Source organism: Zalophus californianus, chromosome 5 (genome assembly GCF_009762305.2).
Source record: "Zalophus californianus isolate mZalCal1 chromosome 5, mZalCal1.pri.v2, whole genome shotgun sequence".
In the NCBI taxonomy this organism is placed as follows: domain Eukaryota; kingdom Metazoa; phylum Chordata; class Mammalia; order Carnivora; family Otariidae; genus Zalophus; species Zalophus californianus.
In genome coordinates this window covers 51,360,428-51,384,878 of record NC_045599.1, presented here as the reverse complement: position 1 = coordinate 51,384,878, position 24,451 = coordinate 51,360,428, and the positions used below count along the sequence as shown (strand labels likewise).

The 24,451-nt window shown below is 42.1% G+C and overlaps 1 pseudogene; it reads right to left on the bottom strand.

Annotated features, from left to right (window-relative positions):
• Window positions 1–8,154: 8,154 nt before the first annotated feature.
• Window positions 8,155–9,372, bottom strand: LOC113928547 (annotated as a pseudogene).
• Window positions 9,373–24,451: the final 15,079 nt, after the last annotated feature.

Below are 24,451 nucleotides of genomic sequence, written 5' to 3'. Positions count from 1 at the left end.
GGCAGAGGGAGATGGAGAGAGAGAATCTCAAGCAGACTCTCCACTGAGCATGGAGCCCAAGGCGGGGCTGGATCTCACAACCCTGAGATCCTGACCTGAGCTAAAACCAAGAGTTGGACACTTAACTGACTGAGCCACCAAGGTGCCCCTATTTCTTTTTTAAATGATTATTGTGATTATTTACTTTATGTCGGGTATTGTCCTAAATACTGTATGTTTGTAGAATCTCAGAACATTCTCATTCTCATGACAAACTTATTAGATATGATTGCTTCCATTTTACAAATAGAGAAACTAGGGTTCTGAAAGCCTAGGCAATATTCTCAAGGTCAGAAATCTAGTAAGCAGTTTAACTGGGATGTGAACTTCTGTCTGTCTGACTCCAAAGTACAGGTTTTTAACTACAATTGATTCTATGTCTGAGGATGATAATAATTATAATAATCTGAAATGGGCAAGGGAAGACTAATAACAATGTCCATTTACTATGTTTATAAGAGCGTGAAATGAGATACAGCTTTGAGGGTTGGATAATTGCTATAAATATGTACCTATGGATAGGAAGTTATGAGATACGATCTAAATAAGCAACAAATAAAAAGAATAAAATACAGTTGACCCTTGAACAACACAGGGATTAGGGATGGCAACACCCTGTGCAGTTGAAAATCTGTGTAAAATTTCTGACTCTCCCAGAACATGACAACTAACAGCGTCAGTTAGATTTGCTGCCTCAAAACTAGAATGGCACTTGGCACACAGTAGATGCTTAATATATTGCTAACTTAATGAATAAATGAAGAAGGAACAAATGTGGCTCTTTTTCTTTTTTCTTTTCTTTTTTTTAAGATTTATTTATTTGAGAGATAAAAAGTGTGCGCATGAGCAGGGGGGAGGGGTGGAGGGAGAAGCAGTCTCCCCACTGAGCACGGAGCCCGACATGGGGCTCGATCCCAGGACCCTGAGATCATGACCTGAGCTGAACCCAAGAGTCAGCCGCCTAACCGACTGAGCCACCTAGATGCCCCTGGCCCTTTTTCTTTTATATCATGGTTGGTTATATGGGAATCTGACCTCACCTAGGAAACTGTGACATTTTGAGGACAAGATCTATGCCTAGGTTCACCTTTACATCTCTCTAGTTCTTAACATAATACTTGCCATTTGCTTATTGATTGAAATTTTGCAGAGATTTTATATACAATGTCTCATTTGTGAACTAACAACTCTTTAAAATAGGTTGGTATTCTTATTCCCAGCTGTCTCAGTCAGCTTGGGCTGCTATAACAAAATACCACAGATTAGGTACCTTAAACAAGAGACATTTATTTCTCATGGTCCTGGGGGCTGGCAAGTCCAAGAGCAAGGTGCCAGCCAGTTTGGTCCATGGTGAGAGCTTTCTCTCCTGACTTGCAGACAGCCATCTTTTCATCGGGCCTCACATGGTAGAGAGAGGGAGAGAACTCTGGTCCCTTTCTCTTCCTACAAGGATACTAACCTTATCCGTGAGGGCTCCACCCTCATGACCTCATCTACACTTAATTACCACGCAAAGGCCCCCGTTCCCAATACCATCACATGGGGGTTGGGACTTCGACATGTGAATTTAGGCAGGGGAGACATCAACATTTGGTCCATGACACAATCCACACGAAAGAAATCATAACGCAAGAAAATGTAATGATTTTGCCAAGGTGGGAAAGAATGGATAAATCAGAAATGAAGCCCAATTTTTTGTCCGTAAGTCTAGGACTCTCTCTTTGAAGGACAACTCTCTCTCCCAGTATAACTACTGAACCAGGAATGAATAAATAGAATACTGAAGCAGGGCTCCGTCCCCTGTGAGTCCAGAGTATGCAGGACTCTTCAGGAACATAAAAAGCCAGCTCACAGGAAGGTATATTTCTACTTTGGGGTTTTAGTTTTTTGTTTTTTTTTTTAAATTAAATACGGTTTCTTCAGTTTGTTTTGTGACAGCCAATCTGTCCTCACACTGCTATCTCCGCCTCCCCCCCCCCCGACGCCCCGCTTTCAGTGGAAGGAACGCAGACTCTGTGAGGTAGAATAATTCCAGTAGGCCACAGAACGCTAAGATGGGGAGACAGGATTTGAACCCAGGACAGGTCGCCTCCCTGTTTTACCGGCAGGGTTGAGAAAGCACAGGGTGCTCTTCTGTGTGGTCTGCTTGCTCCAACGAGCAGGGCTAAGTATAGCGTTCTCGTCTCCCATAGAAGTGAACAAGATACAAGTCTCTGAAAATTTAAATCCTTGGTCATTCATTGTTCTTAAGTCTGTATGCATATAGCTATCTACGTATGTCTATATACATATATACATGTGTGTGTGCACTTGCATGTGTGCATGTGTTTGAAAAGTCCTTAAAGCTCATGTATTTTTTTCTGGTTTTGATGCGTTCTTTAACCTCCAAATAGTTCTGCAATCTGTCATTAAGCCTCAGAACTCCTGGAACCCTCATATGAAGTTAACCCAGATTCCAAACTTAATCAGATTTATCCACCACTAATCTCTGTATCTATTTTTAACAGAAGTATCATATTTGTTATTTTCCCCAAACAGAACATGTCTCTATAACAAGCCACTGCAGCAAATTCTTCATCCTTGTAGATCAGAGTATAAGACCTAGATCTCAACCCAGAGACTGTTTCATCTTTCATTTTTTAGGGTGGACTATAGAAGGAAGGACTGTGTGACTTAGGCATTACAAAGACTAATTCACATTCAAGGCTACACTTAAATTTGTATGTCCGTCAATGCATGATTATGCCACTTAACTGGTAATTCCATTCCAGTTCTATCCCGCCCTGGGCCAAAGCAAAGTGAATCACAGCAAACAAAAAATCAGAAACTTGGTTTATTTGATGACAGTCATAAATGTGTAACATTCTTACAATTCACAGGATGAGCTGCTTTCCCCTGGTGCCCACTAGACATGAAAAACTTGTGTGTCCCTAGGGTGACCTAAGTTAAGAAACTTCAGAGGGGCCACCTCAAAAGGCTTGTACTAATGATGCAAAGAATGCCAGAACCCTTTGGAACTCTTCACAGGAAGTAGGCCCGTCTTTTAATGCTGACTTGAGAACAGAGAAGAAACGCAAGGCAAACAAAACTAAGATGCCCACCACACTTTCTGCATCCACAATAGGAAGGATTTGGGCTGATGAAGAGAATGATAAGGACCATTTAAGCTGCAACATTCTCTGATGATCTGATTTTCCCCCACATGATATGCTTCTCTGCCAGACCCAAAGGTATTTTCACAGAAACTCAAACTACTTTACATGGAGTAGGCTGCTTAATATGATTTCCCTGTGAGCAAAATAAAATAGCTTTTTTGAGGCCTGGAAGGGATTCATAGCATATCAGTGCTAGAGCAGTTATTTTTTTCCCTTGGGTTTCTTTTATTCTGGACTCATGAGCCACAGAGTACAAGACACAGACAGGTGTTTACACTACTTCCAACTAGCTTCAGAAATTGTCAAGGTCTGTGCGAGAACAATGAAGAGACTAGAGGTATATCACATTTCCAGAAAACCCAGAGTTCCTGAGAAATAATTTTTTCAAACTTTAAGATGTTCTAAAGTAGCTTGTTATTTTAAGCACTGACATGGCAAAGAATCCCTTCCTTTAGCAGATAGCCTTCGGTCAGCTTTTCTATTTGGCAAGTTGAAATTTTCCTAAGTTGTATTTATTTAAAGTGAGTACACCTATGAATAAATAGAGAGCATTAAACTCAGGAGAGGGACAAAAATCTCTGGTCAGCCGGCAGTGGCGTGCATTTGCTGCCCCACATCAATGCCATGGGGCTTCCTCATTATCAGTGCATTTAGAAGCTAAGAATCTTGGACATGACATTTCTTAAAAACACATACTTATTGTACCCATTTGTCTATGACTACTTACGGAGTGCTATCATCATAACACCTAAGCAAGTTTAATAAAAAACATTTAAAAAATGAGTCTTCACAAGATTCCTTCTTGAATATAAATGAAAATATAGTGTGGAAAATATCAGCTAACAACAACAACAAAAAAGGATGGCTACAAAAAATTCAGGTGTAGGCCTGTACTCCCAATACAGCCGACTCTTGAACAACGTGGGGGTTGGGGCGCCAATCCTCAGCACAGCTGAAAATCTGCATATAACTTTTGACTCTCCAAAAGCTTAAGGACTACCAGTAAGCCTGACTGAGAACGTCAACAGTCAATTAGCATGTAATCGAAGGGTCTGGCCGAAACAAGCTGCTTTGATTAAGAAAATAATTTGGGGATGCCACAAAAGAATCATTTTAGAATGCCAATGAACCTGATAAAAATCTTAACCTCCAGCTTTTCCTGAGGGACACTGTGCAAAACATTCGTATCCAAGTGCCCAGGATCTATAGCTTCAAGAGGATCTGCCGGCAGCGCAGGGCTGTATCATCAGCATGGCCTTTCACATGTCCCTTGATCGGATGTGGCTGCTATTTTCTGAGCCAGGGCAGAACCACGCTGTTACAGACTGAGTGCATGTGTCCCCTCCAAATTCATGTGTGGAAACCTACTCCCCCGTGTGCTGGTATTAGGAGGTGGGGTCTATGAGAGGTGAGCTGGTCATGAGGGTGGAGCCCTCATGGGTGGGATTAGTGCTTTCATAAGAGAGACTCCCGCCCCTTCCTCCAGGTGAGGACGGAATGAGGGGACAGCCATCTGTGACCCAGGAAGCAGATGACATCAGACACCGAATCTGCTGGAGCCTTGATGTTCGACCTCCAGTCTCCAGAACAGTGAGAAACAAATGTTTCTGGAAGCCAGAGTCCATCGTAACTTGTGACAGCAGGCTAAGCAGATGATGTCACACAGGAGGCCCTGATCCTGCCTAACTGTGCTGATAAGAAGCAACCTGATAAAATTCCCTTACCTTTCAAGGAACGCTAGCTTTTTCCCCTCAGTACCTCGTAAGCTCATGGAAATGCCTCTGTCATCTGCTGCTTGCTTTCTCTGAAGCTATTTATAGCTCCGGTTAGGTCCTCCTCCAGGCTACTTTTTTTTCCTAATTTCATAAACTGAATATCAAGTCCCAACTTGTTTGAATTGCTCCCTCCACCATTCCCCCTGTGACGGATACTGTAAAGTGGTTAAAGAAAACATTTTACACACCTGCCTAACATTCAATGAACATGTATATGCAAAACATCTATATGCAAGAAACTTTGGACGTGGGGCATCCAAAAGTTGAATCAGACTCAGACCCAGCTCTCATGTAGTTTCAGCTTACAGGAAAGATGTTTTAAAAAAAGGACAGAAGAAAGTGTTCAATGTCACTAGCATAGCAAGTTCAAGGGAAAATGACATTTGGTCTTTCCAGGGAGATCAGGAAGAGACTCCTGAAAGTCATTTTTTGATTGAGCCTTAAAGTATTCTTTTTAAAAAAGTCTTATACGAAACAATATATTTCCTTTTTCTGATGTCACAGCCCCAGCAAGTGGTTTTATACCAAATTTAATGGCAGTTACACACAATGTTTTGTGCGTGGGAGGAGGAAGAAAGAGAAGTAACCACACAATTCAAAAATACAAAAACAAAAACAAAATCTTGGATAACTTTTAGCATCTGTTCCACTCCTACATTAATAAAATTCACCTGGGAATTCTGAGGAAAAGGCCAACAGAGAACAGGGTGGAGGGTAAAGAAGGGCATACTGGTGAATAAAAAGCCACAGGGGGAGAAAAAAGCCACAGAGAGCCCCCCCACCCCCGCCCTCCGGCCAGGACAGACCTCACTCCCCCTCCCCAAACCAGGAGGACACTGCGCTGGGAAGCTGAAGCTCTTCTGCTGGAGTATGTCCCCAAAATAAGGCTGCCTGCTGCAGCACCCAGCGGAAGATGGGGGAGGGCAGCAGGGAGGGAGCGGCCGGGTTGGGGGCGGGCATAAGGGAAGGAAACACTTAGCTGAGCAGATGGCAAACGGTGAAGGAGCTGTATTTGTATATTTAGAGAGAGGGACAGGGCTGAGGAGCTCGTAAACTTAAAAGCAAATGTCCTAAACTTCATTATTTTTAAAAAAAGAAAGATGTCCTTGCTACGCCTACCCTACACCCAACTTGTTAATAACTTAGTTCTTTTTCTTCTTCTTCTTCTTCTTCTTCTTCCTTTTTTTGGGGGGTGCGTTTTATTAATACTTTGCTCTTTACTTGAGAGAGGTCAGTGCTCTCACTGGGCTGAGGCGTGGCATGGACGCACCTGTACCCAGAAGGATGGCCAGAACTTCTGCTGACCCCAGACCCACCCTGCCAGGTAATGCTAGTGCCATTCTGAAGTCTGGCTTGCCATTGTTCCCTGCGCAAAAACCCAGGTCGAGGATCCCAGTGCTGTGTATAGCCTGGGACTTCACTTCTAACTCTATGAACTAGAGATTGGGGTCCATAAACAGAGAAGGCATGCCATTCCTCAGTGTAATGAAGGAGTCAGGACCCCTAGGGCCTCCAGGCTTGCAAGGTGCTGCATCTGCTGAATTTTGAGGTAGGTTATTGGGATGCCCAAGTGTGCCTTCTTCTGGGACACCAACGTCTTTTGGGAAGTTCCTCTGCCTCCACTGGGGCCATGGTAAGGAAATGGCACCTACTCCCATGACCCATTGTAGGTTTGTGTGACATCAAATCAGGCCCCACTGAAAGACGTGCTGGTTCCCATGGTATTCAGGTCATATGGTTGGAGTGAGAAGTGGCTGGGTCATTCCCACTGGGCTGAGCATTCGCATTAGAACATGAAATTTGAGGATTTCGTGTATTGATGCCCATTCCTGGCATGTTATTCACGGATGGCAAGTTGGGTGTAAGAGTTAGCGGGGAGTTGTCATCTGAATCAACAGCAGTCTTGACGGTATGATGGTACAATCAGGTAGAAGTGGGCATTGCCAACTTGGATATTCAACACATCATAATGGAGAGCAGGTTTGGGAAAGGACAGCCTGTGGAGGCAAGCTGTACCAGAGGAGACATCTGGATACTCACAGAAGCAGAACAAGCAGAGCAGCAGCAGACCCTAAGATGGGGCTATTTAATCAAAGTACCAATGTCTGAGCCCACCGTCAGGCCCACCACATACGGTGGAATCTGAAGAAGCTTGAGGTTCCCCAATGGCAAGTTTGGCACTGACAACTGGACTGCACATGGTGGGAGGTTTCAGAGAAATATACGAGCAGAATGCACATGGTGGCTTGCCAGAGATTTATTCATGGGCTTCTGCCTTGGTTGTGTCAAACTGGGGGAGCTGTGTGTGGAAGCTAATGGGGTTTCTAGAAGGACTGACAAGTAGCAATGACTATGACAAAGCTGGCCATTAGCCCTTTGGTGGGTCTGACTGGCTCTCTGAGATTTTGCAAAACGATTATTGCCTCCTGGACCTTGAGACACAGGAGGGAATGGCCTGAGGCCCACGCCTTCCTCCTGCAGGGTACTCACCATATGGCAGGGAAACCATCCTCTGCTAAGCAGGCAGCATCTTGGAGCCACCTGAGTTAATTCATCATCTCTCCAGGGCACACCAAGCCTCTCATCTTTTAAGGTATCTTCTGAGAGTTGGATCCTGTGTTGACATTTAAATTGACATCTCTCTTCATGGCATTAAGGACCATCCCAAACTCAAATCCCAACCGGGGCCCATCAGTGGGGCATTGCTTTTAGAAAGTCTTCGCTGGTGAAACTTAGAAATGGAAAAAGGAAATGTTCACTGAGAGCCTGGGATCATCCTGGTTATCTCCATGCTGGGCCTGATGCCTGCCATGCTTATCCCAGGGAGAAGGCCTGGGCATTCTTTTGCCAAATGCTGTTGAAACCTCTCCGCAGACAACTCTGGGGATTTTGAAAGTGCTCCCTTCAGTCTAGACCACCGAAGATGGCTTGGCCAGGAGAGAAGTTTCAGTCATCTAGGATTTTTGACCCATTGTCTGGCCCAATGACTCCAGAAAGACCAGGTCTAGGTGCACAACTGGGGACATCTGTCCCTTCCATTGTTGAGCTTATCATTCCTGCAAATCCAAGGAGGCCTATCTGCCCCCTGGCATGTTGGGGTTGAGGGTCATGGCCCTAGGGACAGAGAATGTGGCATGCCGATACTATCAGGAGATGGCTCTTCTTGCTCAGGTACCTAGCTTTCATCAGGAGTCATCTGCTATCAGAGGAGAGCCCCCTAGATCAATTTGCAAGTCCATGTTAATAGTCATACCTGGGGAGAGTACTGTGGTACTGATTCCTCTACTACTCTTTATAAAAATGCCTCCTGTCATTTCAGCCAAAACTCTTTGCTCAGGAACTATATGATCTGGGTGGTTGGATCCTAGGGGCCCACAAGGGAGTTCGTTGAAGGTAGAACCACTTCATCTGGAGAAAAGGACACATGTCTGTATCCTATAAAGACAAGCAGAGCCCCCACATCTGTCTGGGGCCCAAGTCCCTTACCTAGGCATTGGTACTGAATCATCATGACCTGTTATGGTTACTTGGGAGTTCCGTGTAACGCCCCAGGCTTCTGCATTGTTTGTGCTACTGTGAATACTTTCTCATTAGGTAAAAGCATATGCCGGATATTTCTGAGAGTTTGAAAGGAAAGCTACTGAATTTTCAGCTGCTCATGAGACAGTCTATCTGGATTCTCTCCCAGGGTAGGGGTATCTCCACCCAACATTAGTGGAAGGGCTGAAAGGAGGAGGGGGAGGAGATACAGGGATTTTCCAAAGAGCTATTGCCCTGGTAGGAGACAGAGGGAACTGCTTGGTTTGGGGGCGTCAAGTTTATTTGTCCCAATACGATGTAGGACAGTGAAGTAGAGCTGGCCAGGCTACATTCTACAGAAGGAATCAGTTTGTTTTCTCCCCCAGGCCTGTCCTAGGCCAGGGGACACATGGGAGCAGCTGGTCTGGGGGCTGATGCCAGAATGCAGAGTCATGGGCAGTTGGCATTCAGAGAGGAATTATGGCCCTGGTTGGCTGGAAGTGGGGGCTATTGTAGGAGAGGTTTTGGATCATTCCAAAGGCAGTTATCTGTGTGTTCAGAGGGGCTTTGGTTCTCTCTCTGTCTTGCTGCTAGGGATGTCCTGGATTTGGAAAGGAGTGGCAGTTTCCACTTGACCCTCAGTGCAGCTTCTGCAGTCTGTAAACATATGTACCATTTGGGCTAACATCTTCTGAGCAGGTGTGGGATTTGGACAAGTCTGACTGTGGGAAAGTCTGGAAGACCTGTGGGTCATGGAATTTGATAGGGTCATCAGTGTGCTAAGAATCCTGGGACTTCCTGTGGTCAGCATAATTACTTTCTTTAATCCTGGGAGCTCTCTGACCAAAGGAGGGGATGAAAATATCTTGCTCCCTTGGCACCATTTCCAGTTCCATTCTTTTTTTTTTTTTTTTTAAGATTTTTATTTATTTATTCATGAGAGACAAGAGAGAGAAAGAGAGGCAGAGGGAGAAGCGGGCTCCCAAGGAGCAGGGAGCCCGATGCGCGGCTCGATCCCAGGACCCTGGGGTCATGACCTGAGCCGAAGGCAGACGCTTAACCATCTGAGCCTCCCGGGTGCCCTCCAGTTCCATTCTTCAGGCCCATGGTCTCATCTGACCCAAGGAGTGCTTGAGGGGTATGGCTCCCACTCTTGGAGTCACAGGGAGAAGGGGGAAGGAGACTGGGATTAACTGGCTAGTTTCCATATTTACTCTGCATAGAGAATTTAGGAACCAGGTGGGGTTTTGCAGAAGGGGACATCACTGTAGGAGGAATGCCCATTACCTCCCACTCTACCTTGGGGTTTGACTCTCTTTCGTGTTGGGGAATTTCCCTCTTTAGGGTTACTGGAATGGACCGAACCCCTGAGCTTGCTGTCACAAACAGGAACAGGCTCTCTGAGTTCTTCTCAGATGGCAGTGGAAACAGCTGTGTGATATAGTAACCTGATGCTTTCTGCGTAGGTCCCCTCATGCTGGCCACCTGAATGCCTTGTTCCTCTTTGTTCTTCTGTGCACTGAAGTTGGTCTTGCAGCTACACCATTCTCTAGGTGAGCCTCCTGCTGCCAGAGGAGGACCTCATATCTCGAGGGCACGACAATACAGAGAGCTTGCTGATCCTGGAGCTCAGGGGTCCAGGAACCATTCTCAAAGGCAATCCACACCTTTCCGGACATTCGATTTGTTCTTTTTCTATAATGGGACACAGAAGAACTTTCCAAAATCATCTCCCACTCCCAAACAAAAGTGAAAATCGGGCCGACATCAGTTAGTTCCATGTTCAGTCTCTGGAGGTGGAGTGAGGGCAGGGAAAGGGGAGCTGGCTTTGGTCCATGGCCTAGCCAGCTGCTAGGCTGGGCGGCCCCTCCTCTCCTAGCCCCTGCAGCTCTTAAAGTGTTTTAACCACTGGAAGGGATATGTAAATGAAGCATATAAGAAATGAGGTTGGGGGCATCTGGGTGACTCAGTCGGTTAAGCATCTGACTCTTGGTTTTGGCTCAGGTCATGATCTCAGTGTCATGAGATCGAGCCCTGCCTTGGTCTCCCCACTCAGCCAGGAGTCTGCTTGAGATTCTCTCCCTCTGCCCCTCCCCCCACTTGCACGAGCTCTGGCACATGCATGCTCTCTCTCATTCTACAAAATAAATAAACAAATCTTAAAAAAAAAAAAAAAAAGAAATGAGCTTGGAGAGGCAAGTTGGGACAAGATCTACAGTGTTTTGGTAGGGAGTGAGGAACTACCAAAGATTACTACTGCACGTGAGAGTGACATGATCATGACTCGGCTTCAGAGTGATTCACTCTCCCATTATTGTTTAAAGGAAAAAGAGATTCTTTTGGATGCAAGCAAGAGAAAACCAAATCAAGATGGCTTCACTGATAGAGATTATCTCATATAACAGGAAGTCCATATCTATAAAGAGAGATTTGATTGTCTTTTACAAAGCAATGGTGATATTTGAAACCGAGGGATTGGCTGAGGGTGTCAAGAGAGGACACAGACAAAACAACAACAAAAAAGTGACCAATAACAGAAGTTCAGAGAACGTCAAAGAGGAAAGCTAGGAGGCAGAAAAAAAATTAAGTCCTTACTATCCAATTTTTTGCCATCTCTATTTTAACACAAGGGTTCACCTCTACCCCCTCAATGATTATGTTTCAATGAAAGTGATTATTTAAACGAAATGAAAAAGACACTCAGTCTCTCAGAAATATTACATTCTCACGTCAGAAAGCCAATTTATCCAAGCCTAAGGATAACCACGGGTCCTTCCTCCATAGACAAGCCTTCCAATCCATTTCTAAATAATTTTATTTACTGTTACCGAAAGTACCTAGAATAGTCATCCCTAGGGGCCACTTGTCACCTTATGAGAAGCTTCTGCATGTATATAGGGAGCACCAACTGAAATTCATAGAGAAACTTAGTAACCCACAGATCAGTGTCCCATTGAAAACAGGAAAGGTGCTGTTTCACAGATGTGCTACAGTTGTCTGCAGCTAGGCTGGGCACTCAGCCAGAGTTTCAGATACGAATGCCCAAGTCAGGGACAACTCTTCATGTATCTTGGCAGATCATCCTCTAAGATGTGACTGTAATCACCATGAGATTCTATTTTGCACAGCAGGATAAAGGATTATGGACTTAATATTACAAAATGAAAAGACTATTTGCCCTCTTTCACTTTTTTTTTTTTTTTTTAGAGAGAGAGAGAGAGGTGGTGGGGTGAGGAGAGGGAGAGGATGAGAGAGACTCTTAAGCAGGTTCCACACCCAGTGCGGAGCCTGATTTGGAGCTCGATCTCATGACCCTGAGATCATGACCTGAGCCGAAATCAAGAGTCAGACACTTAACCGACTGAGCCACCCAGGTGCCCCAGGCCCTCTTTCACTTCCAAGCTAGCTCAGTTAGGACATCACTTCTATCATTCTTGTGACCACTTGAGCTTTATATATGTCCCAGACAAGGCAGACATCACTCAGCACTCTGCCACCTGTTTCCTCATCAACAGACCAAAATGGCCCCATCACAGGAAACAGACACTAATGATTCCAGGGGAACCAAAGGGGATGATGAACCTCTGTAGATGATGAAGTCAATGTTAGGCAACCAGCTCTTGCCAAATGATTCCAAGGTCCACACCTAAGGACTCAGCTCCTTGCCCTTGGGCAGATGTGCTTTTGCCACATAAAATAACGAAAACTAACTTGAATTCAACAGTGCTATATTCTGTAAAATATATCAGAGCTTTTAATTTAGAAAGGCCAATTGTGTAATTTTTAAATTAATCCCTCAGATACTTTACATTTCTTGAGCAGATCTGAATGAATGAAAGAATAAGTAAACATGCATATACATGTAGCTATAGATAGTTAATGTCTATTAGTTAACTAGTGACCTGGACAGGCTGAGCAGCAATCTTCAAGACTGTAAAGGAAAGCTGCTAATTAACAGAACCTAAAACACTCCATTCTCTTCTGGAACAATGTGTCCACGGACATTTACCTCACAGAGCTAGCTGGTGAGAGTTCCACGATGGCTCTTCCAATCATGTCTTTAAACTGTGCAGTTACAATATGCATACAATTCAATGCATTCAATAATTAGTTCTCAGCATCTTGTGAACTGAGGACCTATTCCCAGAATGATTTAGTCCAGTTTCCTCTAAAGTTCATGCTAAAGTAAGAAATAATTAGATTCAGAAGGGTTTTACTTAAAACCTTGTGCCTCTACTTATCTAAAATGACAGTGTTAATTAGGCTTCTCATAAATTTCCCTGCCACACTTCACTCTGAGGATCACACACCTCAGGTGTTCCCTCAGGGTCTGGCACGGTGCTGAAAATCCACTGAGGCGGGAGCTGCTCTGTCTGGAATTCCTTGAGATACGGTATTCACTTAGAGACACAAGGTTCTTGTATGGCAATGTAGTCAAAGGTGGTTTTTGCCCTAACCACATATCCAAGTCAATCTGTTGGGAGTTTAAAAAAAAAAAAAATGGTCTAAGCAGAGCTACAGCAAATGCTCTCTATGGACTGGGTGATGGCCTGTGAAACGTCACTAGTGCACGGAGAGATATGTACAGAAGTTGGGAGTAAACATTGAGAAACTGTTATAGCAATCCGATGGAGTAATGTTTTATCCAATAAATTTAATATTTTTAAAATGGGGATTATATTTTATGTGTCACGTTTTTCTGTTTCATTTTTATTATAGTTCATCTTCTGGTAGTTGATTTCTCTTTCTGCTTATAGATCATATTTCCTACTTCTTTGCATACCTGGTAATTTTTTAATTGGATTGTGGAGAGTGTGAATTTCCACTGCTGGGTGCTGGCATTAGCCATATTCCTTTACACAGCAGTCAACTTTGTTCTGAAATACAGGTACGTTACCACAAATCAGTTTGATCTTCTCAAGGTGTGCTTTTGGGCTGCCTCCAAGCAGGTCTCACCTTGTTTGTTTCTCTTCTGTGAAAGGATCATACTCCTAAAAGGACTTTCGTCCCATATCTGAAAACCACGGTTTCATATATTTTGCTGGTTTCCTAATCATTTAAGGTGGAAGGGTAAATCGATTCCTATTACTTCATTATGGCTAGAAACAGATGTCCTAGGACTTAACATCCTTCATTTTGGTATCCAGTAATTCACAGATAGTAATTTTACTGTATTTTATAAAAGTATCAATTTATAATGGAAGTGAAGTTAAAAAACGAAACAAAGCAAAACAACCAAGAAACCCAAACAACTCAATTTAAAAATGAGCAAAGGACTGGAATACACATTTCACAAAAGAAGATCCCCAAATGGCCAATGACCACATGAAAAGATGCTCAAAATCACTGATCATTAGAAAAAAATGCAAATCGAAACCACAATAATATACCCACCTCATACTCACTGGGATGACTACTATCAAAAACACCAAACAGAAGCCCCCAGAAAATAACACATCTTGGCAAGGGAAAAATCGGAACCCCCATCCCTGATGGTGAAATAGTACAGACTCTATAGAAAACAGTATGGCGGTTCCTCAAACAATTAAAAACAGAATTAGCACATGATCCAACAATTTCACTGGATTAAAAGAACTGAAAGCCATGACTCAAACAGATACTTGTACACCCATATTCAAAGCAGTATTATTCACAATAGCTAAAAGGTAGAAGCCACACAAGTGTCCACTGATGAATGAATGGATTGAAAGATGTGGTATCCATACAATGTAATGTTATTCAGCTTTCAAAGAGAGGGAATTCTGGCATATGCCACAGCTTGAATGAACCTTGAAGACATCGTGCTAAGTGAAATAAGCCACTCATGAAAGGACAAATACGGTATGATTCCACTTACACGAGGCACTTAGCATAGTCAAACTGGGGGAGTCAAAAAGTAGAGTGGGGTTGCCAGGGGTTAGGGGAAGAGGAGAATGGAGAATTATTGTTTAACAGGTACAGAGTTTCAGTTTGGGCAAATGAAACATGTTCTAGAGATGGTAGTGATAGTTGCACAACAATGTCCTTGAACGTACGGTGAATGTACTTCATGACCCTGAACTGTACACTTACAGATGGCAAAAGGGTAAATTTCAGATGATGTGTATTTTATCCCCAAAAAAGAATATTTAAAAGCAAAACAAAACAAACAGCTACTGGATCTTTTCCCAGGTAGCCTGAGAATCACTGATCTATAGAGGCTGGCAGTAGGAAAAGGCCTAAGTGAGGGGGAGTCAGATGAGCTTTCTACCCATGATCAAAGATGACAAACAAGCCTTTCATGCCACGCAGGGACCACCCAGCCAGGAAACCGGGAAGGTCTAAGGACGTCAGACCTATAGAACCTACCATGGTGGCTATTTTTCTATCATCTGTTTTCCTACTTAAATTAGCAGCGAAATCTTTAACAATGGTCTATGTGGTAGGCTTCACGCACAGTGAGGAAAGTAGGATCTGGGAGGCTTATTGTCTTCTCCAGTGAGTCTGGGGGACAGACCTCAAGAAGTTGCGGCGGTAGCAGCTGCTCTGAAGACAGACAAAAGCAATTAAGTCTCTCTGTTCTGAAGGGAGGAAGAGGAACAATACTGGCCCAAGACATATTGTTTATCCTAAAAAGAGAATGTTATTAATAATATGTATAACATGCTCCCATTCCTACATATTAGGAAAATATATATAGGAAATATAGATATTAGGAAAGTATATATAAATTTAATAGAAAATATGCTGGAAGGAAATAAACCAAAATATGAACATTGGTTATATCTGTGTAATCAGTTCGTGGATTATTTTTACTTTCTCTCTGCAAGTTTTTTTCATCACCTGTCTTCACAGTAGGTAGGTAAAACTCTTCTATAATCGGGGCAAGAAAGCAATTTTTATTTAGAATTTAGAGAAGAACTGAAGGGAGATGTTATGTGGCCCAGATCTGAGGTACCTTTAATTTTCTTTTGGAGATTTATGTATAAATTAGTCTGTGTTTCATTATTTCTCATTCCACTTTTGTTTTTAAACATTAGAGATCTAACCAGCAGTTTGTGCATTAAGATAAAAAGGCTTATCGTTTTATGTGCCAGAAATGCATTTCATTCATCTAGGTCAGGTAAGATTAGAGTAATTAAGGTCACTGGACTTTGTCATTTAACAAATCCTTAAATCCAACTCTAATCTCATTCATCAATGCCACAAACGAAGGGGTTAATTGCTAACATACAGTGTGTCATACCCACCCAGACACTAATGTTATAATATTAAATATTATTAATGTACCGCTTTGTATCTTTAGACAAGGGCTGATGTATTCACTACTCTAAGAGTTAGAGATTTATTAGTTCTGAAGAGGTTATCCCTGGGGTAACTCATTATCGCTTGTGCAAGCACAGAATGTTCTGTGACAGGAGAATGTCTAAGATGAAACAACCCAATTAATCAAGATGGGGCATGCATGTGGTGGTTTTGCAATACGAATCCACGCTGTCAACTCCCGAATTGTCACCAGGCCGCCCTGTGGCTGAGGCAATGTCCCTGCTAGCAGAGGCTAGCCGCCGACGCTGAGAGGGGGATCCTGCTTGCTTGTTGCCACATCAGACTCCTGCTCAGTCGCCTTGCTGCAGCTCTGACTATCATGAGGCTTTACGATTCTTCTGCACCAAACCTTTCACCACTTTAAAAAGGAGACAAACAGACTGATTTGAGTCTTAATCCATCTCTCCCTTCCTCGATCCCTCCCTGCCCCCCCATCTCTCTCTTTTCTTTTCTCCAATTCTGACAAAGGTGCTAAGGAGGAGTTAAAGTTCCTAAAGGGCAGTCTCGAAGGATCAGCCTCCAAATAAATGTGTTATATCTCAAAATTAGGAATCCTCTGAGGCCATTAAAAATGATGTTGTAAAAAGTTTTTGCACACATGGGAATGTGTTCACTTCATGCTGTTATCGTGAAAAGAGCGGCTTACGGATGTAACCCTTTGAACATAGCGGATGACTCCAATTTTGTAAACTAAAATGATGCGGAGAGTCTCCGTCTATTATAAAAGATGAGAAAGAGTAAAAGACCAATATCAACATTTGAGGGGGAGAGGAAAGCTTTGCTGGGTTGTGTTTCTTAGTTTGTTTGATGGCTATATATTTTCCTCCATTTTCCAAATATTATAAAGGAGAAATATATCACTTTCTAAAAAAAATTAAAAAAGACTCCCAATAAATTTTACTTTTAGGGTTATTCTCTAAACCAGGGATAGAGCAGAGTCTATTTCTCGCTACCAATTCCAATGCAACGGCGATTTTCCTGTAAATCTTTATCTTGTCATGTTGGCATGAGGCTCAAACAGAAATTGCTCAAACATGCCACCTTTTTCTCAAACTAAAATCTTATATATACCTGACCCTCTTTATCACAAAATCAGAAAACCCATCCAGAATGGGGGTGGGGGAGGAGGCACTGTCCAATCAGTTCTGCTTTTTTCTCAAAACTCTACAGGAAGATTTCATAAAGAGGCTGCCTTGGGCCCAGGGGTCACTTCCTTTGGAAATGCTTTCCTCTCTCCTCACCCTGACACCAGGAAGGAAAAGAGAAAAAAAAACCCAAACAAACAATAATTAGCATTGTTACTGTGCTCAGAGCTTTGAAAGTACTTTCACACATAGTAAGAAGGATGCAAAGAGAAACTCTTTCCTGAGCAGTCTGATGCCCTGCTGACAGACGCGTCCCCTCAGTGAGTACATGGTAACTGGGGTCCCAGGTGGCAGCACAGGGACTCTCAGAGGCTCGGGATAAGGGAGCTGACCCTTAGAGCTGATGTCAGCCAGCCCCTATTCTAATCATTTTACATATGGCATGCAGCCGTCGTGGCGACGCTGGGAGGAAAGTAGCATTATCTGTATCGGGGGTCAGCAAACTACAGCACGTGGGCCAAATGTGGCCCACAGCTTGTGACTGTGAATAAAGTTGTACTGGAACACAGCCACGCCCATTTGTTTACTGTCTATGGCTGCTTTCCTGCTACAACCGCGGCACCGAGGAGTAGTTGCAACAGAGGCGTTTTTCCTACAATGCCTAAACTAGTATTTGGCCCTTTATAGAAGATATTTGTCGACACCAATCTACTGATACCTGTGAAGAAGGCTCAAGGCCCCTGAGCCACTGACTGGCAGGACCAAGATGTAAACATGCATCTATCTTACTTTAAGCCCACATGCTTTTCATTTCTCCAAACCAGAACTTTAAGAGTAAGACCCTAGCTTCCTCTGAAGCATACCATACCAGGGGCACCTTACAAGCTGAGAAAGAGGACACATGGAAAACAGTGCTATTATTTTTAAGACACATTAAGAAACATAGTAACTGTTGGATTCCTTAAGTGAAAGAACACTTCACTGTAAGTTACTCTTGTTTTTCAACTTTTAACTCTACAATAAAAATTATAAGCCAGAAAATTAAAAAAAAAATAGTGAAATTTTACATGCAAAATTGGCATTAGGTTTCATTGTATAGCTTTCACAGGAAAAAAAAAAAAAACCCTAAAAATACATAATGTGTTCCTTTAGTGTGATATGGTACCATCTGTCTGAACTTGCTAGCTTCTTCCCAGCCTAGATACGAAGGGGTAGGGAAACATGTGCCTAAAGTAAGAGTCTAATCTAGTCTTCGTTTTTAGCATGGCTTTTGTTTTAAATGTCAGTTTCTCTTTCAAAACCCCTTTTGCTCACTTCTTAACCACTCAGTTACCTGGGGCATAGCAGACACTTTCTGTAGGGGCTTGATGGAAGAAACTACTAACTCTTACTTGCTCACACTACCTCGCCCACTGGTAACACAAAGGTACGAGGCATGAAAAACAGAGACCAGAGAAGGGTAGGATGCTGGCTCCATTCCCTCTGGCAGCAGCAAATGTAGGAAAGGGAGCATCTCCCCAAGACCTCATCTTTCTTAGAGTCCAGCAGCTGAGTGGAGGGAAAGTAAGGAAAAACCTAGAGGACTGTCCTTGGCATGTCCTCACATGTGATGGGAAGGATCTGGTTCATCTTGCTTCTTCCTGAGGATCCCCAAGGAATATGTCATGACTCTGAGAAAAGGCAATTCCTCCAATGTTTACAAGAATGCATGGAGATTCAACCATCTTCTGGAAGCAGCTAGCAGGGGCAGAATGAATATAGAGGGTGTCAAGTGATATCCTTAGCACAGAAAAAGAAATGAGGAAGATGAAAACAAGGGGGTGGAAGTAAGAAGAGTGAAATAATCTGAAGCCTATAAAATCTTCAATGAGAGTTCGCAGAGGAAGCTACTATCATACAAGGAAAATGGCCTCAGTTGCCATTCTAACTATACATTAAGGAAGAGTCAGCACGAGAACTAAGTGGAAAGAGGTTCCCTTCGATGTCCTTTTAAAAAGCTATACCGAAGTATAACTGACATACATTAAACTTTCCATATTTAAAACAGAGTTTGATAGCTCTGATGTATGTTTACACGGATGGAACCAGCACCACAACCAGGATGGTGAACATATCCATCACCAGCAGCAGCTGATTCATACCTGTCTGTAAACCCTCCTGCCCAGTTCTTCACTCCCACCTCCAGGCGACCATCCACCTGGCAGACTGTTAGTCTGCATTTTCTAAATGTTAACGTAAAGGAACACACCATTTTTTATTGTTATGTTAATCACCATACATTACATCATTAGTTTTTGATGTAGTGTTCCATGATCCATTGTTTGTGCATAACACCCAGTGCTCCACACAGAACGTGCCCTCTTTAATACCCATCACCAGGCTAACCCATCCCCCCACCCCCCTCCCCTCTAGAACCCTCAGTTTGTTTCTCAGAGTCCACAGTCTCTCATGGTTCGTCTCCCCCTCTGATTTACTCCCCTTCATTCTTCCCCTCCTGCTATCTTCTTCTTCGGAACATACCATTTTTATCTGGCTTTTTACACCCAGCATACTTTGAGATTCATCCATATTATATTTTATAATGTAGCTTTAGGCCTTTTTATTGCTGAGTAATATTCCAGCACACAGATAGGCCACAGTTCACTTATCTGTTCACCTACTAATGGGCATTTCAGTCATTTCCAGTTTTGGCTATGATCGCTTATGCTTAAATCTCTGTAGGACGTGCTTTCATCTCTCTTGGGTAAACATGAGTTGAGAGGACAGAGCATACAGTACTTGTTTGTTTAAATTTCAAAGAAACCATTAAACTTTTCCAAAGCAGTTGTACCATTTTACATTCCTACCAGTAGTGCATGAGATTCCAGTTGCTTCAAATCCTTACCAACCCTTTGTATGGTTACTCTTTTTAATTTTAGTCATTCTAATAGGTGTGTACCAGTATTGTCTTACACTTCCCTAGTGACAAATGATGCTGAATATCTTTTTCATGTACTTATGCACCCTCTGTATACCTTCTTTGGTGAAGGGTCTGTTCAGATCTTTTGCCCACTGTTTAGCTAGGTCTTTCGTTTTCTTATTATTGAGTTTGGTGAGTGCTTTAAGTATTCTGCATATATGTCCTTTATCAGAGATAGACTTGCACATATTTTCTCCCAGTGTGTGCCTTGTTTTTCATTATTTTAACAGTGACTTCCAAGAGTATAAGTTTTTCACTTTAATGAAATCCAACTTACCAGTTTCTTCTTTTAAGCACTGTGTTTTGGTGTCACAGCTAAGCAATCTCTGACTAACTCCAAGTCACAAGGGTTTCCACTTGTGTTTTCTTCTAGAAGTTTTATAATTTTAGGCTTTGTGGTTAAGTCTGTGATCCATTTTGAGTTTCTGTTTGTATATGGTGTGAGTTGTGGATTGAATTTATTTATCTCCTTGTATATGAATATCCAATTTTTAAAAAGGCTACTCTTTACATTAAATTGCCATTAAACTTCATCAAAAATCAGCTGTCCATATATATGGTGGATCTATTTCCATGCTCTCTGTCCTGTTCCATTGATCTGCATTTGTCAATCTTTATACCAATAACTCAGCACTTTGATTACCATAGCTTTATATTAAGTCTTAAAATGTGACTGTTAGTCTCCCAACTTTGTGCTTTCTGTCAAAGTTGTTTTGTCTATGTTACACCCTTTGCATTTTATGTGGGTTTTTTAGTATAGCTGACACACAATGTTACATTAGCTTCACGTGTAACCTAGTGATTCGACAACTTTATGTTACACTACGCTCGCCCCAAGTATAACTACCATCTGTCACCATATAACACTATGACAATACTATCAACTACATTCTCTGTGCTGTACCTTTCATCCCCATGACTTATTCTATAACTGGAAGCCTGTATCTCTCACTCTCCTTCACCCATTTTTGCCTATCCCCCCCCATTTCCCTCCCCTCTGGCAATCATCAGATCGTTCTCTGTATTTATAGGTCTGATTCTGCTTTTCATTTGTTTGCTTATTCATTTGTTTTGTTTTTTAGATTCCACAAAAAAGTGAAATCATATGGTATTTGTTTTTCTTTGACTGACTTACTTCACTAAGCATAATACCCTCTAGGTTCATCCACATTGTCATAAACGGCAAGATCTCATCCTTTTTTATGGCCAAGTAATAGTGCATTGTGTGTGTATGTGTGTGTGTATATATATATATATATCCCACATCTTCTTTATCCATTTATCTATCGTTAGGCACTTGGGCTGTTCCATATCCTGGCTATTGCAAATAATGCTGCCCTAAACATAGGGATGCATATATCTTTTCTTCAAATTAGTGTTTTTGTTTCTTTTGGGTCAATTACCCAATAGTGAAATTACTGGGTCATATGGCATTTCTATTTTTAACTTTTTGAGGAACCTCCGTGCTGCTTTCCTAGTGGCTACACCGATTTACCCTCCCATCGACAGTGCACCAGGGTTCCCACTTCTCCACGTCCTCACCAATGCTTGCTATTTCTTGTCTTTTTGATTCTAGCCATTCTGACAGGTGTAAGCTAGTATTTCACTGTGGTTTTGATTTCCCTAATGATTGGTGACGTTGAGCCTCTTTTCATGTGCCTATTGGCCATCTGTATGTCTTCCTTAGAAAAATGTCTGTTCAGGTCCTCTGACAATTTTTAAATCAGATTATTTGTGTGGGTTTTTTTTTTTTTTTTTGGTGTTGTCTTATATAAATTCTTCATACATTCTGGATATTAACCCCTTATCAGATATATCATTTGTAAATATCTTCTCCCATTCATTAGGTTGCCTTTTCACTTTGTTGATGGTTTCCTTCATAGTGCAGAAGCTTTATATTTTGGTGTAATCCCAGTAGCTTATTTTTGCTTTTGTTTCCCTTGACTGAGGAGACATCTCTAAAAATGTTGCTATGGCCAATGTCAGAGAAATTACTGCCTGTGTTCTCTTCCAGGAGTTTTATGGCTTCAGGTCTCACATTTAGGTCTTTAATCCATTTTGAATTTATTTTTGTGTATGGTGTATGAAGTGGTCTAGTTTCATTCTTTTGCATGTGGCTATCCAGTTTTTCCAACACCATTAATTAGAGACTGTATTTTTCCCATTGTATATTCTTGCCTCCTATGTCATAAATTAATTGACCGTAAAAGCGTGGGTTTATTTCTAGGCTCTCTTTTTGGTATATGTGAGTTTTAGAATTAGCTTGCTAACTACTGAGATTTTGATTAGGATTGCATTGCATCTACAGATCAATTTAGGAACAACTGATATCTTAACAATACTGAGTAGTTGACTCATGAATGTGATGTATCTCTCCATCTACTTAAGTATTCTTTAATTTCTCTCAGCATAGTGTTACAGTTTTCAGTGTGCAGCTCTTTTGTGTCTTTTGTCAGATTTATCCCTAAATATTTCATTTTTTGGTGCTATTTATTGAAATGTTTTACTTAAATTTCTGATTGTTCCTTCCTAGTATATGGAAATAGAATAGAATGTTTTATAATGATCTTGTATCCTGCCACCTTTCTTCCTTTTTTTTTTAAGATTTTAATTTCTTTATTTGAGAGAGTGAGCGAGAGAGCATGAGCAGGGAGAGGAGAAGAGGGAGGAACAGAGGGAGAGAGAGAAGCAGACTCCCTACTGAGCAGGGAGCCCAAGGTGGGGCCCAGATCCTGGGACTCCAAGATCATGACCTGAGCCAAAGGCAGACACCTAACCAACTGAGCCACCCAGGCACCCCAGATCCCGCAACCTTTCTAAACTTGTTAGTCCTAGCAGCTTTTATTTTTGTTTGGGTTCTATCTGCTTTTCTAAATAGTTTCTCATGTTGTCTGTGAATATGACAGTTTCCTTCTTCCTTTTCAATCTGGACGACTTATTCATTCATTCATTCATTCATTCATTCATGCACTCATTCACTGATTTCTGGTCTTACTGCACTGTTTAGAACCTCCAGTAAAATGTGGAGTGGAATGATGAATAGACATCCTTGATGTTTTCCTGATCTTATTCCTACAGATTATTTTTAAAAGCACTTTTTAAAGTAGAAAGAAGGAAAATGCAAGAGGCAGGTTAATACCATTCAAGTAAAGAGTTAAGAGGGAAAAAAAGACTAGGGCAAGGGAAGAACAAGCAGATGGGGGCTGAGTTTAAGCAGATTCTGTGGACAGGTCAGGCAGTGTTTCAGTCTTGGGAGAATCTGATTAGGTAAACAGCATTTGTAATCTCCATAGCTAGACATCAGTGCAGGCAAGCTGGAAGACAGATGACCACAACCTGACAGCCCTAGTGATCAGGGATTTTTTCCTCCCGTGCACTGTGTACCATAATGGTGGACACCACATTTTAATACTCACGGTAATAATTTATTTATCAGCCAGTAAGATTGAAAATATGCCTCAAATGAGATATCCTTCATTACAATCTCTAGGTCGCTAGGATCTGACCCAACTTGTGGACATTATTAAGTAAAAACACACCCAAAGGAAAGCAAACTTATCCAAGCCCCCAAAGCAGCATGAACTTATTTCTTAGACAACAAAGCTTGATTATTGATTGGCTTTTCCCAGTGTTTTGTATGATAGTACCCCATGAAAAACAAGTTGGGGTTAAAATAATTCTGCTTGGAACTGAATAATAACTTCTCAAAATAGAGGCAAAGCCTCATGTTCTCTGCTGGGATTTTGCTGTATACATCTCTTTGTATTATGATGTGTGAATTCAATCATCATTTACATTCATATATTCAAGTAAGCCTGATAACAAAAAGAGCACTCAACCAGGAGTCAGGAGCTTTGTATTCTAAGTTCATCAGACTTTTTAAAAAATATATATGGAACGAATACGGAGAGGCACACTTGCACAGTGGGAAGGAACACGGGAGTCTCTCGAGTTAGGAGAGAGACAGTGACTCTAAGAAGGGGTCACAGCTATTTGGAAGAGTCACCACAGTGAGCTCTGAGAGCTGGAGCAGGGCCGAGGAAGCTGGGCTCCATAGTAGGAGAGACCTAGGTCTCCATTCTGGCCCTAGCACTTCCTTGTTGGGTTCAGTTAGTTCTTCAGTTCTCTTGCATTTGCTTCTCATTCTTTAAATTGGGATTATGGCAGTGCCTGACACACAGGGTTTTTGTGTGGCTTAAATGATGCCATGAAAATGGGCAAACTCTTCATAAATATTCCTGGAATATTAAAGTATAGTCTGATAACATTATGACTGAAATGACTTCATGCATTTGACAGACATTTATTGAGTACCCACTATGTGCCAGCACCGTTCCAGGCAGTTAGGATACATTAGTGATCAAAACAGAGGGAAAAAACCTCTGCCTTCATGGTGCTTCTAGTCTACTGGGGGTGATAGACAGTGAACATAGCAAATAAGTAAATGAGACAGTATGATTAAAACTGTAATGTATTCAAAAGAAAAATAAAGTAAGGTGTTATGGGGGTTGGGAGTGCCGGAGAGGCTGTTATCATAATAAATGGGATGGTCAGGGCAAGCTTCATTGAGAAGGTAACATTTTGAGAAAAGATCGAGTGGGAGAAGTGTGGGGC